This window comes from Zeugodacus cucurbitae, chromosome 3 (genome assembly GCF_028554725.1).
Source record: "Zeugodacus cucurbitae isolate PBARC_wt_2022May chromosome 3, idZeuCucr1.2, whole genome shotgun sequence".
In the NCBI taxonomy this organism is placed as follows: domain Eukaryota; kingdom Metazoa; phylum Arthropoda; class Insecta; order Diptera; family Tephritidae; genus Zeugodacus; species Zeugodacus cucurbitae.
In genome coordinates, this window is record NC_071668.1 from 6,821,733 (window position 1) to 6,839,915 (window position 18,183).

Here is an 18,183-nt window from a genome sequence, read left to right on the forward strand (position 1 = left end):
TTTTACAGCTGAAATGCGCATAATTTTAAAAAATTTAAATTAGCGATTTTAAGTAGTAAATCAAGTGTTTGCAAATGTGGCATGCCACAAAAAAGCTTTTCACCACCTCGAAACTTTACCAGCTGCTATCAAAACCGCCCCTTTTATGTGCTCGTACTGGCGCTCTTGGCATTTAACGGAGCATTTTGAGCGTTTCGAAATTGGCAAAGCTCAACTACTCGTCGCTTTGTCTCCAACAGCCATTTTCGTGGCGTCTCAGTTGAGTAAAGGATATACGCGCGTGCGGTTGTTGCTGCCATTAATAGACGCTGCAGCGCTCTGTTTAAAACAAAAAAATCAAAACTGTTACAAAATTGTGATTTTTGTTTTTTTGTATGTAAATTGCCATTTTATAAAATCGACAGCAATTAACTGCTATAAGAAAAATATTGTATACACAAATTATTAAAAAAAAAAGTGCAGTGCTCCGCATGTGCGTGTGTGCGTGTAAGTTATGTGTATGTGTGTGCATACTTATAGGCGTTGTATGAAATTCCTAAGCAACAATTAGACGAGTCGTACCAACAAAAAAAAGAGAAGAAATGGAATGAAATAAAAAAATTGTGGATTCAAAAGCAGACGAAAGTAGACATTTTGCAGCGAGTGCGTGATTTCGAAACGGCAAATATTCGAGAGCGCATAGAAATTGCAAAAAATACAAAATTTAATCAAATGAAGCATTAAATGGTGTAACGCAAAACAGCTTGTGAGCTTTGTACTAGTGTGTGTGTGTGTGCAGTCCTAATAATTCTCTATATACGCGCAGACATGCTGTTGCGAGTGCTGCTGCTGCTGCTTATCGCTTAGCACCTTAATCAAGTTAGTTAGTTGGCTTTGGCAGTCACAGCTCGTGTTAGGACTACTCGTAGTCGCTGCATAAACTTCAAGCAGCTAAATGTTGCGTACCGACCTTTCAGTCACATCCTGAAGCCACCGTGCAGTGTATACAACATTCGAAATTCGGTGCGCTCAGCATAGCCGTTAGTGAGTTCGAAATTGCGTGTTGTGCCGCGTGCCGCGTTCGTCGTCGCCTCTTCGTTGATGCGAACGTCTGACTGCGACCGGTACACGTTTACCACCTCGACTGCGGCTGCGACTTTCCGCTTCAACGCTCTCCACGTCTACCTTTAATTCATTATTCGCGCTGTATATATGTATGTAAACGAAACGGTATAACAGCGCGTGTGTCTTCCTACTCCCTGCAAGCTTAAGCTTTTGCTGTGTGTGTGTGTGTGTTTGTTGTGTTCGTACGCATGTCCTTTTTCTCACCATACTCGCATCAACTCGCCATTCGCTAAAGCTTGAGAAGAGAAGCTCGTTCCTGCTCGTTGGTTTTTTGATGCTACTACATTGAAGTTTGCTGACTGGCGTGTTGCCCACACACACAACATACACGCGTTTGTTAGTCTACAAAAATCTGTGTGAAAACATATGTGCGTTTGTAAAGCGCAAAGTCACACACAAGCCGGATATAAGCGTGCGTAAAACCGGCTTTATTAGCCCATCGGATGTGTACTTGAGGAAGTGTAGACGATGCATAATATATGCTCTGTGCTTGAATTCTGTTAGTTAACTGTTTTTTTGATCCGTGTAAATCGTTTAAAATTAAAATCACTGTGTGCACCCTAAAAGTATGCAATTGTTTTGCACCGAAAATCTCGCGATCCATATAAAAAGTGATGAACACTCCGAAAAGGTTTTCTATTAAAAAAAAATATTTTCTATTAGTGTGAAATTATTTCCCTGTATATTGAGTGCTGATTTTCAACCTACATATATACTGCCTAAAACACTAAGTTTCTAAGTACCATAAATGCAACCAGAGCACATGGCGCAGCTGTGAGTGCGCATATGGTTGTCTGAAGGCTTAATGTGCGTATAAAAAGCGAAAGATAGGTAATTCTATTTGAAGGTATTATTATATTAAAAATTTCTAAATTTCTTTCAAAATTACTGAACTTCGAATTTCCAATTTCGCATTTCGGATTTCGGATTTCGAATTTCGGTATTTTAATTTTTATTCTTGTTTGAAACGGACTTTGTGTTTATTGTGTCTTAAAAGAACTTAAAAATGCATCTCTTATAAAAAATAATTAAAAAATTTGTACCTCGAATCTGATTTCCTTTCGTCATTACTTAATATTAATATTCGTTAAATATAAAAACCATTTGTTATCTACTTTAATACAACGCTCCTTCAGGAAGTCTTACACGCTTTTATAAAGGGTATCAACATTATTATGCTAAGCCAAACAGCTGAAAATAGCGGCTATCTCTAGAACCGAAGTATTTTACAAATTTCTAAGGCACAAATTAAACGCATGAAAGCTTGTTAGTTGGCGAGTTTTTCGTGTTGGTATTTATTGGAATTTTATGGGTATTTTCATTTTTCAATATGCGGCTTTATAACACCATACATACATACATATCAAATGAGAGTTATAAATATTTATATATTTCTTATGTATGTATGTTTATGTATCCATATGTACTGAAGCGTGTTTGAGTGACAGCTCAGCACGGCTTGTTGTTGTTGTTTTTTTACTTTACTACGAAAATGAAGTGTATACAAAGTAGTGAAGAGCAAAAGTTCTCAGCAAAGCCATTATTTTTCTGAGTCATGACGGAATGATTTATGGTCGCATAGGCATTTTTATAGCTGTGCAATGTCCAGTTGAGCCGGTCAACATATGCGTGGGCGTAAAGTTTTAATTGAAATTATCCGCACAACTTAGAGGCGTTTATGTACATACATATGTGCTAATGTGAATATATATGTATATATGTATGTTTTCAACATGACCGATATTTATATCGAGTGCTAAAAATAGTATCTTGAAAGTAGCAGTCACTTATGTTTACCCTGCAGTGGAATGCACTAGTGAACCCACTCGTTATATACCCGTTTATATATATATATATTTGGCGTAGAAACCGCTTTAAGCGATTATAGCCGAATCCACCAGAGCGCGCCACTCGTTCCTCCTTTTTGCTTTTTGGCGCCAACTGGAAACACCAAGTGAAGCCAGGTCACTTTGCACTTGGTCTTTCCACCGGAGTGGAGGTCGTCCTCTTCCGCGGCTTCCTCCAGCGGGTACTGCATCGAATACTTTCAGAGCTGGAGTGTTTTCTTCCATCCGTACAACATGACCTAGCCAGCGTAGCCGCTGTCTTTTTATTTGCTGAACTATGTCAATGTCGTCGTATAAATCGTACAGCTCATCGTTCCATCGTCTGCGGTATTCACCGTTGCCAATGTTCAGAGGACCATAAATCTTACGCAAAACCTTTCCCTCGAAAACTCCAAAAGTCGTCTCATCGGATGTTGTCATCGTCTACGCCTCGGCGTCATACGTCAGGACGAGAATAATGAGCGACTTGTTTGATTTTTGTTTGTCGAGAGAGGACTTTACTTTGCAATTGCCTACTCAGTCCAAAGTAACACCTGTTGGCAAAAGTGATTCTGCGTTGGATTTCAAGGCTGACATTGTTGGTGTTGTTGATACTGGTTCCCAAGTAGACGAAACTATCTACTACTTCGAAGTTATGACTGTCAACAGTGACGTGGAAGCCAAGACGAGAGTGCGCTGACTGTTTGTTTGATGACAGGAGATATTTCGTCTTGTCCCCATTCACCATCAGACCCATACGCTTCGCTTCTTTATCTAGTCTGAAAAAAACAGAACAAACGGCGCGGTTGTTGCTTCCAATGATATCAATATCATCGCCATACGCCCGCAGCTGTACACTCTTGTAGAAGAGTGTCCCGTTTATAGACTAGTTCAAAAGAGACGGTCCAGCGCTGTATATGCTCGAGGTCTTCATCCATTTTAATTGAAGGCAAACTGGTTCAATTCTAATTCTCGAACGCCAATTATATAGTAACTGTCAAGTCTTATATCCAGTTTCCAGCATTGCAGTCTTGACTTCTAGCACAATCAAAAATCAGCGTTTAACCTAGACATTTCATATGACTAAAACGGTATACTTACAAATAAAAAGCCGTTATCTGCATACCAACATTAACACACGTTTAATCTCAGTTCCTCATGTTGCACTTGAATTTTTGTTTTTTTTTTTTGCGAGATTGCCTTACATGCGTAATTTTATTATTATTACAACGTGTGTGTGTCATACATTGTTTGTGATTTACTTTTGGCCCTCATCTTTGCGAAAGTACTTAGTGCATACATAACCATGGTCCTTTTGTAGAATACATATACATATGTACATATGCGTTGGTGTTGGAGCAGAAGCGTGACTGCCGCGCACAGTGTCGGATATAAAAACACACCTGTATATATATAATATATGTAGATATGTATATATTACCAACACACATAGCAGTATATACTCGTGTGTATGTAAACATGTGCAAGGAAATGATTACAATATTTTCCGTTATTCAGTGCGTCTGGCAACCTAATCTAAAATCATATAGTACATATATTTATATGTATGTATATGTAAATAGCATGTCAACGCAGGTGAGATAACCGTTTTATAATGCTAATATGCCTGAGTCTAGGTTGTAGGTAACCCGTATTTGTGTCTTTTTGATTTTATTTTATTTTTATATTTTTTTCTTTGCGCTCAGCTCAAATCTTCTCATACATTTTTATGCATGTTTACTTGTGTCCTTTTGCTAAGTGGTTGTCCTTTCAAGTGTCTGATCAGTTTTATTGCAAGCCTTTTCCTAATGTTATTGCTCAAAGTAATTTATACACTTATATTTCAAATGTGCTCACTGGCTGTGCCTTATATGGTTGTTTATATGTACGTATGTAAGGGTATATGTTGCCTATCAACGATTATTGCTTTATTGCAAATTGGATTTAAACATTTTATTTGACTTCCTCGAAGTTGACCTGCCTATACATATTTTGCTCACTCTCTCTCACTAGGTTAGGCTAATATTTCACTTCCGTTAAAAGAGCTACTAGATATCAATAATGTTGTTTTTTTTTTCAACGGAAGCAATTCTGTGGAACTATGCTACGTCTCTTAAAGGGCTATACCAGTGTGACACTTTCAAAAATCGATTTTTTTTATCTTGCTTTTTCGATAGTATATTCAAAATTCTGTGAATAGTTTTTGAATGGCAACGTTCTAAAGAGCGACCACTCGCAGGTATAACTCTCTATAGTTGAAACTTTAAACGAGAAATTGACGGATCGACTTCAAATTGAAACTGAGTATTCTTGAATGTATTTACTATACAATGACCTAAGATTTTGATTGGTTGAAAATTGGCAATTTGGCATTAAGAAACGTTTTCTTTTATTTAAATATTTTATCAAAAAAAAAAAAAATTACACTTTTTTCAGAACTACGAAATTTTGTTAATTTTTGATATTTCATTCGTCATTGTATAGGAAATACCTTCAACTTTAATAACCTTTTTAATTTTTTTTTTTTTTTGGCACCTTTGAAGACAGCACCTCCGTTATTTTTCAATATTTTTGTAAAAAAAAATTTAAAAAATATAGCCGACAATATACTTTATAATGTCCAAAAAACTTCGAAAAATTCGATCGAGTACTTTCTTAAAAAAAAAAATTCACAAAAATCGCTTAATTTTTCATGAATTACACTGGTATGGTCCCTTAAGAGGTTACATGGGTTTCGTGGATTCAAAAAAACGATTTTTTGTTTTTTTGCCTTATTAATTTCTACAACATCTCAAGAATATTGTACTATATTTTCATGTCGATCCGAATAATAGTTTCGGAGATACAGCCTTTGTAAGGTGTGCGCTCCAAGTCAAGTACTATTGTTACTCAAAACTTTAAACGCGTTTTTCTCGGAACAGTGTTTTCAAAGTCGGTTGTCAAATTCTCGAAAACTTCTCAACTGATCTTGATGAAATTTTGAGAAGGTGTTGGAGATACAATTTACCCGTGCTTGAACGAAGGATTTTTTTTTACCTAAAACAATTATTTTTGTTTTTTCATTTTGGATGATCCTGTCAGGAGTTATGTTGACAACGCGGTTTTTTCCGAGGGGTCACCGAAAATGACGTCGCAATGAAGGAGTTTTAATTTTTTTTTTATAACTTCAGAAATTATTCTTTAAATATGTTATCTATAAGACAGAAAATGTTTGAATTAAAGAAATATTTTTTTACATGAAAAAAAAAAATATTGAAAATAGGCAATTTTTTACGCTACAAAACCCATGTAACCCCTTAAGCGCGCTTCTCTTCAAATTTGCGGGGTGCCCTGATGTTTCCCGACAAATGTAGGTTCCATACGAATTTTCCAGTTGTCTCCGAAAGAGAGTTTTATATTTAGAGAAAGATTTTTCATGTTAAAATCGTGGAAGTTTGTGTTTACCGCTTATAAATCTTGATAATAAATAGTGCTTCTGAAGATTTATTGGCTTGATTTCAAGTATACCGGGTGCCTTACCTAATACAAACTTCTGATATAGTAGGCCGGCAAATACTATAGTAATCGCATACATAATGTGGGTGGCTATAAATACGGTTACTTTTTTTATTGTAAAATAATTTACTTGCCTTTGTTCTGAACCTTCGATCCTTTGCCTTTTTGTCTAGTTGCTTATAGCTCATCTTATCTATTTGATTTTGAAATTCTGTAAATTAGGAATGTTGCTTTTATTTCAAGTATACTGAGTACTAATTGCTTTACATAATCCTTTTTATAAGTTACTTGACTTGCCTTTGTTCTGTACATTCGTTCCCATGTTTGCTAAACAATTCTTCTGTCTGATTCCTTATAGTCAGTTTCAGCTGTTTGAGTTTGAAATTCTTGAAGTAAAATAAGTCTTAGTCTTCACACCATCGATGACAACTGTTGCCTTTCAATAACAGTTGAGTCTATAAACAAGAAAAACTACGTGAAGTATGGCTTCTTTTTCCATCTAGCGAAAAAGAAACTCGTTAATATTAGCAAAAAAAATAAATAACTATATGAAACCTCTTATGAAATGCAATGGCTTCATGTAAAATGTGTAAATATTTGCACTTCCATTAAATTATTAATGGAAAAATGTTAAATAAACAATGCCCGTGTAAACGCGTAGCCAAACAAAATATACACACACACACACATACAACAACACATATGTGTATGCGTAATGAAAATTAAATTCCGCAGAAAATCGATTTGCGAGCAAAATAGACAGCGCCGCGTAGCCACATAACTACAATGCTCCGCTCCGCTCCTATGAAACGTTATACTATATACTTGGGCACTGGCATATGGTACAGTGTGTAGTTCATCTCAGCTGTCGCCCCTTAAATATACCCAACCGACGATAGATTGTGCATGCGTGAGGCTATGTGTGCGAAGCGAAAAATTTCAATAGACCAAAATATTATCGAAGAAAATTTCTCCAACAATAGTTGTTGCTTCACTTTTGCGCAACGCTGTGTGCGGCTTTTCCGTTTTCTTCAAACTCATTTTTTTTCGTTCGCTGTAGTATTTGGTGCTTTCCACCTCCCCCGCAACTAGTGAATTTTCCATGTGAATGCGCATTAATGAGCTACAAATTGTCAGTAGTGTGGAAGTGCAAGTGTGTGTGTGTTGTTGCGAGTGGACAAAAAGCGCCGTGCGATTGTTTGAGCTATTGGCATTAGTCTTATTTTTAGTGTTGTTGTTTATTCAGTTAACCGTTCTTTATTGACTTTGCTTCTTTGGTGATATTTTGAAAGCAGCAATGTCGTCGCGAGGTTTTACAAAGCCCATCGTGAAGATGAGCATAGCATTATCAGCAATAGCAGTCGCCGCAGGATACCTAATCATTTTTATTGTTATTTGTTCAGTTTGAATGGAATTTACCGAAAATATAATTTTGTGCAGAATAGTGCATATATGAGTTGTGTTCAAAAAATAACGGGAATTTTATAATTTTCAATTTAAATTTTTTTTTATTAAAAAATGTATATCAACACAGCCGCTAAGGTTAGACGTGTTTTTATGAACTTGGCGATTTTCGTCTGTTAAAAGTACACACTTCGCGGTTGGTTCGTGAATTCTTGACCAAAAACAATACTGTAACAATGATCTGCAGCCTCCATATTTGCCAGACATGACTCCGTGTAACTTTTTCCTATTTTCAAAAATAAAGAGAACTTTAAAGGGTCGTCGTTTTACTAGTGTAGATGAAATTGTGGAATGTGCCCAAGACTCTCTCAAAAAATCGAGTTTGAGAAGTGTTTCGATGATTGGAAATATCTTTGGCTGTAGTGCATAATATCAATTGGAGACTATTTTGAAGGCGACAGTATTAATGCAGACAAATGAAGTATTAAAAAAAAAATAATTCCCGATATTTTTTGAAGACAACTCAAAATGCAATTCTGACTGGCTCACAAAATCTTGTATTACTTCTAATTTACAGTAGTTTTCCGAAATAACGAACACATTAATTGTCAGGTCTGTTTGTTACATCGAGTTAATTCGAGTACCTACTTAGAGGTATGTTTTTCAATAAAAATGAGTTAAATATCTGTTAATTGCAGTTTAATAAATTCTTTTGTTAAATGATATGTAAAAAGAGAAAAACCATAAGAGAATATTTCAAATGTTGCCTTAAGAGAGGTAGCGTATACAATATCAAAATATTTTTTCATTAGTAATACTTGATTAGTTAATCGCCGTTCGCTTCATTGGAATACGAAGATTATATTTGAGAAATTGACATTGTTCTTCTTTGCTGCTCTTAGCCTCTTTGTGCCACTTAAATTTCAACATAAAAGGACAGCACCTTGGATATATTTCTCCCTAGCGCTCCACAGAGTATACATAAATTTTATCAGCTAAATTCTTCCAAACTGTTCCAATTCAGGAAATTCACCACAATTTTTTTCCGACACTTATACTTCAAGAATGACTAAACAGATTTTGCTAATTTTAGTCTTGAAATGTTCATGGAGATCTAGATAAGCTTTTAAAGCAGAGGAAAGTTCGAATTACTATTACAAAGTGTATACGCGACCAGGAGTAAGTACTATCAGAAAGTGTATACACGACTAGGAGTAAATACTGGCTAGGAATCAGTACTTTCAGAAAGTGTATACACGACCAGGAGTAAGTACTTTCAGAAAGTGTATACACGGCTAGGAATCAGTACTTTCAGAAAGTGTATACACGGCTAGGAATCAGTACTTTCAGAAAGTGTATACACGACCAGGAGTAAGTACTTTCAGAAAGTGCATACACGGCTAGGAATCAGTACTTTCAGAAAGTGTATACACGGCTAGGAATCAGTACTTTCAGAAAGTGGATACACGACTAGGAATAAGTACTTTCAGAAAGTGTATACACGGCTAGGAATCAGTACTTTCAGAAAGTGTATACACGGCTAGAAATCAGTACTTTCAGAAAGTGTATACATTGCGAGTAATCAGTACTTTCAGAAAGTGTATACATGGCTAGAAATCAGTACTTACAGAAAGTGTATACACGGCTAGGAATCAGTACTTTCAGAAAGTGTATACATGGCTAGGAATCAGTACTTTCAGAAAGTGTATACACGACCAGGAATCAGTACTTTCAGAACACGACTAGGAATAAGTACTATCACAAAGTGTATACACTACTAGGAGTATATACTTCCTAGAAAGTATGTACACTACTAGGAGTATATACTAGTGTCCGACCGATACCCAATTTTTGACCGAAGCCTATGCCGATTCAAAGTATCGGCCGATGCCGAAGCCGATGCTGAATTTTGTGGCCTATATTGTCCGATGCCGATGCCGATGCCAAGGCCGATTAATCGGTCGGACTCTAGTATGTACTACCTAGAAAGTAGTATATACACTAATAGGAGGAGGAGGAATTTTATGTTTTATTTTAAATTCTGGTTCGATATTATTTAATTGCTTCTCTTTCTTCATGTTGTTCGTTAAACCGAATACTTACAAGTCCCCGATGTTCGTTATTTAAGGAACTCAATGTAACAAATTTGCTTGTTCGTTATAAGCGGTTTTCGTTAAAACGAATATTCGTTATTTCGGAAAACTAATGTATATTTATAATTCTTGCTACAAAAAACACGATAATTTACATTCTCTGTCGTATGTGTTAAATACTTCACATGCTTATCCATTCAGCCACGTACCACTAGAAACCATAAGCACTACGCTGATTGTTTGACGTAGTAAGCGCTACATGTCACTGGCTGACTGCGCAATCAATGAGTATTTAAAGCACATAAAAACACTATTCAATTTGATGTTCGACATGATGGAGTCAATGCAGTCTTACCCCACATAGCTTGTGGCTTTGACTATCATCACCATCATCAGCATCATCATTCACACTATCCAATTGCCATCAGCTAAAACGCAACACAAAAACTTATTAGCGCCAAACAACGCAGTGAATTTTAGTATTTTTTATTTCAATTTTCGGGGTTTTTACTATTATTTCACTGCTTTATGATGTGGTGGTGGTGGTGGTGGTTAGTGATTCACAGCTTGTGAGTATGTAGTCAGTTGGATAGCAGTACGCAAAAGAAATGTCGAGGGAAAGTAAGAAAGAACGCAACACTTCACGACGCCAACGCATTTCAACCAAATCCCGATTGCAACTGAAATAGACACGTTCCAATGACTAACATTACGAGCATTACACTGCAATCCAGCAAGAAATGTAACAAATAACATTAAGTACTCGAAATGATATAAAAATAAGAAACGGAAGGGGGGAACATGAAGTGAATTCGCATATACTTACATATGTGTAAGCGTAGATACTTGAAAACGTATTTGTTTTTTTTTTTTTGTTTTTTTCACTCCCCTGAGATTTCAAGCACGTTCGGTCATTGTTTCGCAATGAACTAGTAACAGTCCGGTTTGAAGTCAGTTCCTTCTTTAAAGCATAAAGCATCTTCTATGAGAATCGTAAAGTGGTGTTATACCATAAGAACTCAGAATTTTAATTAATTTCCCTCGTCAGATGTAGACTTCTTATATTCTCTCAGTTCTATTAATAGCTTTCAGAGAATCATTTATGCGCTCTCTCAAGATCTCTGAGTTTAGGAGAGAGAGTCTATAAGAAAATATTTGCACTCTTTCTCCATACTCTATATTTTATCTATATATATGTACATATTTACTTAATCTTACCTCCGCAAATAAGCAGCAAACCAAGGTTGCTTAGAGGTTGCATGGAAAATTTGCTAAAAAAGCAGCGCTAATTGCGATTTCAGCCAAGTGACGGTTTTAAGTGTAGAGCAAATAATTGTATACATATGTTTTTAGCCAACATATAAATCTAACTGCGCTACCACTACTACTGCTTTCGGTGGCCAAATTTATGCTTAATTTTCATTTAATTAAATTGTAACATGTCACTGCGTATGAGTAACATTTCAAGCAAGCTGGTATAAAATGTACATATATAGATTTATTTTGGTCTGCTGATGGGCGGGCAAATGCGTATAATTCACACTTGATTAGGCAAAAATAAAGCAAGATTATTCTGAATTTATATATATATGTAGTATATATGTCTACATGTACCTGCCTTCATAGCAATAATTCAAGCACCATATCATCATATCAAATTACTAAGGAAACCTTAACTTTCTCACGGGAAATCTTGCACATACATACATTTTCTGAATTTTCTTGTGCCTGCTTCTTCTTTTTCTACTACATGTAGGTTTCGCTTATGTTTGTGTTTATTCCCTGATGTTACTGCCTTGCTGCCCTCTTCAAGCTGTCAAATTTTTAATGAAGCACATTTATACACACACATTATAAACGCGTAGCAAGTGGAATGCTGTTATGTAATGTTAAGAAGCAGTATCAAATCTTTTGTGATAGAAAAAGCAAGAAAAGGCTGGCATATCGTACATATTTTATTACATCAAGTAGAGACTTTATTTGGAACGGAATCGATATTTCTGCGAAATTTATAATATTTTTGGAAATTGTTTGTGAACTGTAGCAAACTAACCCCTGTGGATGATTTGAATGGTTTTTAAATGTTTTTTTTTTGTTTTGTTTTTTTGTTTTTTTTTTAATTGACTGTTAGATTATACATACAAATATATGAATACTAAAATGCATACTAAAACAGTCGTCGGCTCTAAGTAAACCTTAACGGACACGAATTTTTATTCGGCCAAATACTGTCAACTCGGTTGCATTCCTCAACATTATTTATCGAATATTTTCTGTATCTTTACAACAACAATAACAACATATATTCTCTGAAAGAGCTAACATTGATAGCATTAAATGTGAGATCTTCTTTTCTTATATCATATTATATCGCTATGAAAGCGCCATAGTCACCACAGAAGGAAATCTTCTCAAACGACGTTAAGATCACTTTTCACCAGTTATATACTCATTCATTCCTCTCACTTGGCGCGCGACGTCAGCCACAATGACTATGTTGACTGCTCTGCCGTCGCCTTAACCCAACTGCCTTTGGCATTTTAATGCGTTTTAAAGCGCTTCATTTTCACATTCCTCAATTGGCGTACGCCCACTCACTTATATACGAGCATTTGTGCCACACTTAAGCGTTGCTCCACAGCGAACGCATTAAAGTGGAGCAACGCAAGTGCTTTTGTTTTTGTTGTCATTTTATACATTCTTGGCATTGTCGCATTTAACACATTTCTCTTGTGATACACTTTGATTTCACAGTGTTGACTTGTGGGTGACTGTGTGACCGCCTGTATTTGATAGCTTCTCAATTTTCATTTTTATACGTTCATTTTGTTGGCCTTCATTTTCGGTTTACATATCAGGCAGCCAGCCCGTATATTGCTGGAAGCAAGCTTCTTGTTGCTTGTGCTGAATCTGTCATGCAAGTGATATCATAAAACTCGCCTTTAGCCACAAACCATATGCATATGTAAAGATGGATGTGTGTGCTTGTGAGAAGTAGTGGACTTGAAAGACAACAAAAAAAAAAAGATTTCTTGGAACCACTTTCGTATGATATATGTATACTATAAGAGTGTGAATAGACTTTATATAAGTATATAACTGCCAGAAACAAATAGAGCAGTAATTCGTTGCTTATATACTTAAGTATGTAATTGCATTAGGGTGGTGACGAAATGTGCCAAGAATATTTTTTAGAAAATTTAACTTAAATTTCCTGAAACTAAGTTGACGTAGCTATCAGCAACTGAGCTTTGACCCCTATGCCAGTCGCCTTTACTACTACCACTTATTTTTTAAAGATCGCCCTAATGTAAGGGAGACGACTTTGGGGACTGATAGTCATATCGGTGTTTTCTAGCGACGATATTTGATTCTTTATATGAGACCCTGAAGCCAAGAGAAAACTTCGGCTGTACCGAAGCTAATATACCCTTCACAGGTGCATTTCTTTTAATAACTATGTGTTTAAGCAAATCGAAAGACGTAAGAAAAAGTAAGTAAAAAAAATAAAACATTTTACTAATTCCTTTTAGCCGGGTTGTTTGCTAGAAACATTAAGGTTATATAGTTAACCGATCTGAACAATTTCTTCGGAGATTATATTATTACCTTAAGCAGTAATCCAGGTCAAATTTCGTGAAGATACCACCTCAAATGCGAAAATTTTGCATACAAGCCATTGATTCCGAAACTTCGGTTTGTATGGCAGCTATATGCTATAGTAAACCGATCTGAACAATTTTTTCGGAGATTAAATTATTTCTATAAACAATAACTCACACCAACTTTCGTGAAGATATGTAGTAAAATGCGGAAGTTTACCATACAAGCCCTTGATTTCGATGGTTCAGTTTGTATTTCTATATGATATAGTGGTTCGATATTGGAAGTTCCGACAAATGAGCAGCTTCTTGAAGAGAAAATAACATCTGCAAAATTTCAAAACGATATCTTAAAAACTGAAGGACTAGTTCGTATATATACAGACAGACGGACGGACGGACAGACAGACGGACATGGCTAAATCGACTCAGTTCAACATACTGATCATTTATATATATACTTTATAGGGCCTCCGACGCTTCCTTCTGGGTGTTACAAACTTCGTGACAAACTTAATATACCCTGTTCAGGGTATAAAAATGTATCGTTTAATTAAATGGTAGCATGCCATTGCGTATGAGTAACATTTGAAGTTTTGAAGAATCACCCTACTGTATATACTCGCGATGTAGTGTAATTATCTATACTTCCAATGCAACTCTGGAGCATTCATTGGCAACGACAGCCGGAACTGTCATCACTCGAGCAAATGCTTTTCACTAAAGTAGCCGCAATTCCGATGATGACTGATAAAGGGGCTAAAAGTAGGCGTACGCATTTCTATATGCTTAGCAGTCCACCCGTTGCTTGCCTTGTGCTATTCAATGAGACGCGCCAGCAAGCCGCCGCCACTGCTGTTGCTTGGACTGCCATCGCTTGTGCCATTCCAAGCAGTCAGCGCGCAAATTAAGTGAAGTATACTTTGCGAGCACTTTTCATTTCCGACCCGTTGGCTGCTTGACATTCAGCGTTTTGTTTGACTTTCCGCTTGCAATTCTTGCCATTTCCCATTTCTTCGCTAAAAGTCCATACCGTATTACAAAAAAAAAAAAAAAAAAACAACACGCAATCAAAATTATTCAAAATTAATTTCTTTTCTTTGTTGCTATTTCATTACATTTCGTTGGCAGACAATTAGGGAAATTCATTTTTGATTGGCTCACCATAACCTCACCAACCTCAAACCGCGCGTGCAAGCAATTTTTTCAACCAATTTTTTTTTCAGGTTTCGCTGATTGCTGCAAAAGCACAAAAGTTGCCACATATTTTCTACGTCTTGAATTTGCAATTTTTGTTGCAAAACCATTTCGTTTTTCATGTTTCCTTTTGCACGAAAAAATACACACACAGCGATCAACACAAAAGCGGCCCGGTCTCTGGGCCTTCACAGCGCGTGTGTTTGAGAGTGTACGTAGCTTTTGGCTTATTCCGTTTTAAAGAAGCGTTTAGTTCAAAATTGCTTTAGAAAGCAGCGCAATTATATAGCCACTCTCTATCTCGTTCACTCGCTCTGACCACTGCACAATCGTTTGCTAAAACGTAGGCAACAAAACCGTGCGGCACACTTTGTCCATGACCACTTTATTTGGCGGCCACAAGTCAGTGGAAATCAGGTGGTTCGTTCGTTTTAAGTGGCCCGTGGTGGGTGTGCAGTGCTTGTGCTTGGCTATATATTTTGCAGGCAGATATTCGCATTAAGTAAATTCAACATTCAACATTCATAAATAACAAACAAAGTCGTAGGAAGCTTAAATTCCGCCTACTAGTCGTAAAGTTCAGGTCTTTGTATCATTTTATATAATTTTAATCCAAATTGTCGAACAAAAAATTTTAGTGATTTTGAATGAATGCACCACAGACCTTCTTTACTGGCTTCTATTCGCAAATTATCTGTGATTTGAAATTCCAATTGTGTTTGGTCTTCTGCATTTACGGTTCCCAAAAGGTTTCTTCGTTCTCCTATCCAGCCCTTCAGCTTCAGCACTTGGGGCCTACACAGTGCGATACAGATTATCGTTAGTAAAATCACATCACCATTTGAAATTCGCGGCATCTACCGCAAAGGACCAAAATCGGTCTATGTGTAGCTTATTGGTCTACCAGATTAAGCTAACCTAACCTACCCTGCTTTGGTTTTCAACAGTCCAATCCTCGCATACTCGTTTTTCCTCAAGTTCTCTGCAAAACAGACTGATTTAAGTTAGAGTTAAATCTAAAAGTCATAATTCTTCATAATTTTGCGGTAGGTTTAAAACAAAAACTTTTTCAAAACAAAATAATGCTCTATCAATGGACTAAGAATATACAAGATAATTTGCCAAAGTATATTGAACATACCACGGTATTCACAGCGAATTTATTGGAATCGACATAAGCCGTCATAAGAACTTTATAATAGATCGCTTTGTTAATTCGTGAGGGTCTTTCGGTCGGTTAACACAAGTAAGTTTCTCTGCAGTCGTGGAGATCTAACTTTTGACCTAACCTAACCACCAGAGCGCTCGCTTCTCCTTTTTTCTTTTTGGCGCCAACTGGAAGCATCAATTGAAGTCTGGTCACTTTCCACTTGATTCTTCCATCGGAGTGGAGGTCGTCCTATTCCGCCGCTTCCTCGAGCGGGTACTGCATCGAACACTTTCAGAGTTGGAGTGTTTTCATCGATCCATACAACATGACCTAGCCAGCGTAGCCGCTGTCTTTTTATTCGCTGAACTATGTCAATGTCATCGAATAAATCGTACAGCTCATCCATCCATCGTTCCATTGTCTGCGGTATTCGCCGTTGCCAATGTTTAGAGTACCATAAATCTTGCACAAAACCTTTCTCTCGAAAACCCAAAGAGTCGTCTCATCGGATGTTGTCATCGTCCACGCTTCAGCGCCATACATCAGAACGGGAATAATGAGCGACTTGTAGAGTTTGATTTTGGTTCGTCGAGAGAGGAACCTAATCTATACTGCACATAAATGTCAAGTACATATGTTTTCCTTGACAGTTATCTTCTAAACATTCTATCTCTCTAAAAGACAACCTAAATTTACTTGTATCCATCTAGTACAGATGATTTGAATAATGAAATAGTGCTAATGAATGAACAATAACCGTTTTTATACAATAAAAACTTTAATTTAGAAATGCAAGTGCAAATATGTCTGTCTATCTGTTGTCTGCATTGCTAAATACATTTATATTTACTTGTTTATCTGCTCAATGATTTAAATGTTCAGCTGTACATATGCAAACTTTCACGGCTTGTCTACTAGTTATCGGCATTAGCTTGGCATGTACGTACGAGATTTTACAAATCACTGGCTTTTATTGTCCGAATGCTTTTATAAACTATACATTATTCAGTACACAATCTCGGTGGTGAAATGAAAATGTTATAAATAATAATGAAAAAAGTCCACATATTTACACGTAACGCTTTATGGCACATTGAGAAAATAATAATAAATGAAAATAGTTTTTAATGGACTTTGTGGACACACAACAGCATACGTATCTATAAAAATTAAATATCGCTTGTGTTGGATGTGTTAATGGAAAGTATTATAAAGATATAATTATACTTAAAATATGTCATGAACTTATTCAAAGCTAGTCTTTACGCCCATAGGTGTAGGTGGTAAACCGTTCACTATATATAATGTAAAACTGTATTACTAAGCCACCGTTTCAAACTTAAATTCTTAATTGGTTGAGCTTGATACTTTATGTGCCAAAATTTAGTGGAAACTTCCCTTAAATGTGAAATCTCTCAAATCTCTCTGATATATGGCAAATTTACACATATTCAAATTGTAATTGTTGCAACTGTTCGACTATTTTTAGATAATTGACAGCTGTCTATGTTTGACAAGGCAAATTACAAACAAATAAACAAGGTTAACTCATGTAATTAAAGGAACACAATCGATTTCGTTGAATTATTGACCAAAGCTCAGCGAATGAACAAATGTCAACATTTCATATGCAAACGTCAATGTTGTGGCCTCAAATGCATGTGAAACAAATTGGCAAGTAACAAGTAGGAAAACGTTAGTATTTATTGCCAATCGTTGTATCAAGTAGCATTCATTTATTGCTAGATTTTTATTAGCAATTGGGGAATTTCGCATGGTCTTTGTAAAAAAACCAATTAAATTAGGTTGGAGTGGCTTGTTGAAAAGTAAGGATAAATATATGGGTTGGTGGCATGTGAATGATAACGAAAATCTTACTGTGAACTTGTGAGCTGATAGCTACCTAGATTTGTCTCATTTTAAATCGATGGATGAACAGGCCTGATTTGAACTTCCATCTTCTATGGAACAAAAAACGAAATTATAAAACTGTTTTATATCAGTCAATAAATTGTGTAAAATGCTTATAATTAAAATAATAATAATAAATAAATTACTGAGTAATAATATAATAAAAAAATAATAATAAATCAAAAATCAAAATTACGCAAATGTGATAAATATGTAATATTCGTTTGATTTCTCTTGAGCTTTCACAAAATATGGCGAATGCGCCTAAAAGTATATTTCATATACCAACTACTTGAAAAACTTAAATCGTTTGTAGCAATCAGAAATAATTTTTGCGATTGCTCTGTTTGCGGCAAATTAAGTGAAAACGAATGAGAGCAAATTATGAAAGTTTTGTAGTG

At 36.0% G+C, this 18,183-nt stretch overlaps 1 protein-coding gene across 1 annotated transcript in view; it reads left to right on the forward strand.

Moving 5' to 3' along the window:
- The window catches only part of LOC105217931 (uncharacterized), an 83,008-nt gene that overhangs the window by 156 nt on the left and 64,669 nt on the right, over positions 1-18,183 (forward strand). The window contains exon 2 of the mRNA XM_054227319.1: positions 44-1,935. The gene's annotated coding sequence lies outside the window, so the exon portion shown is untranslated. The remainder of the gene's footprint in view (positions 1-43; positions 1,936-18,183) is intronic.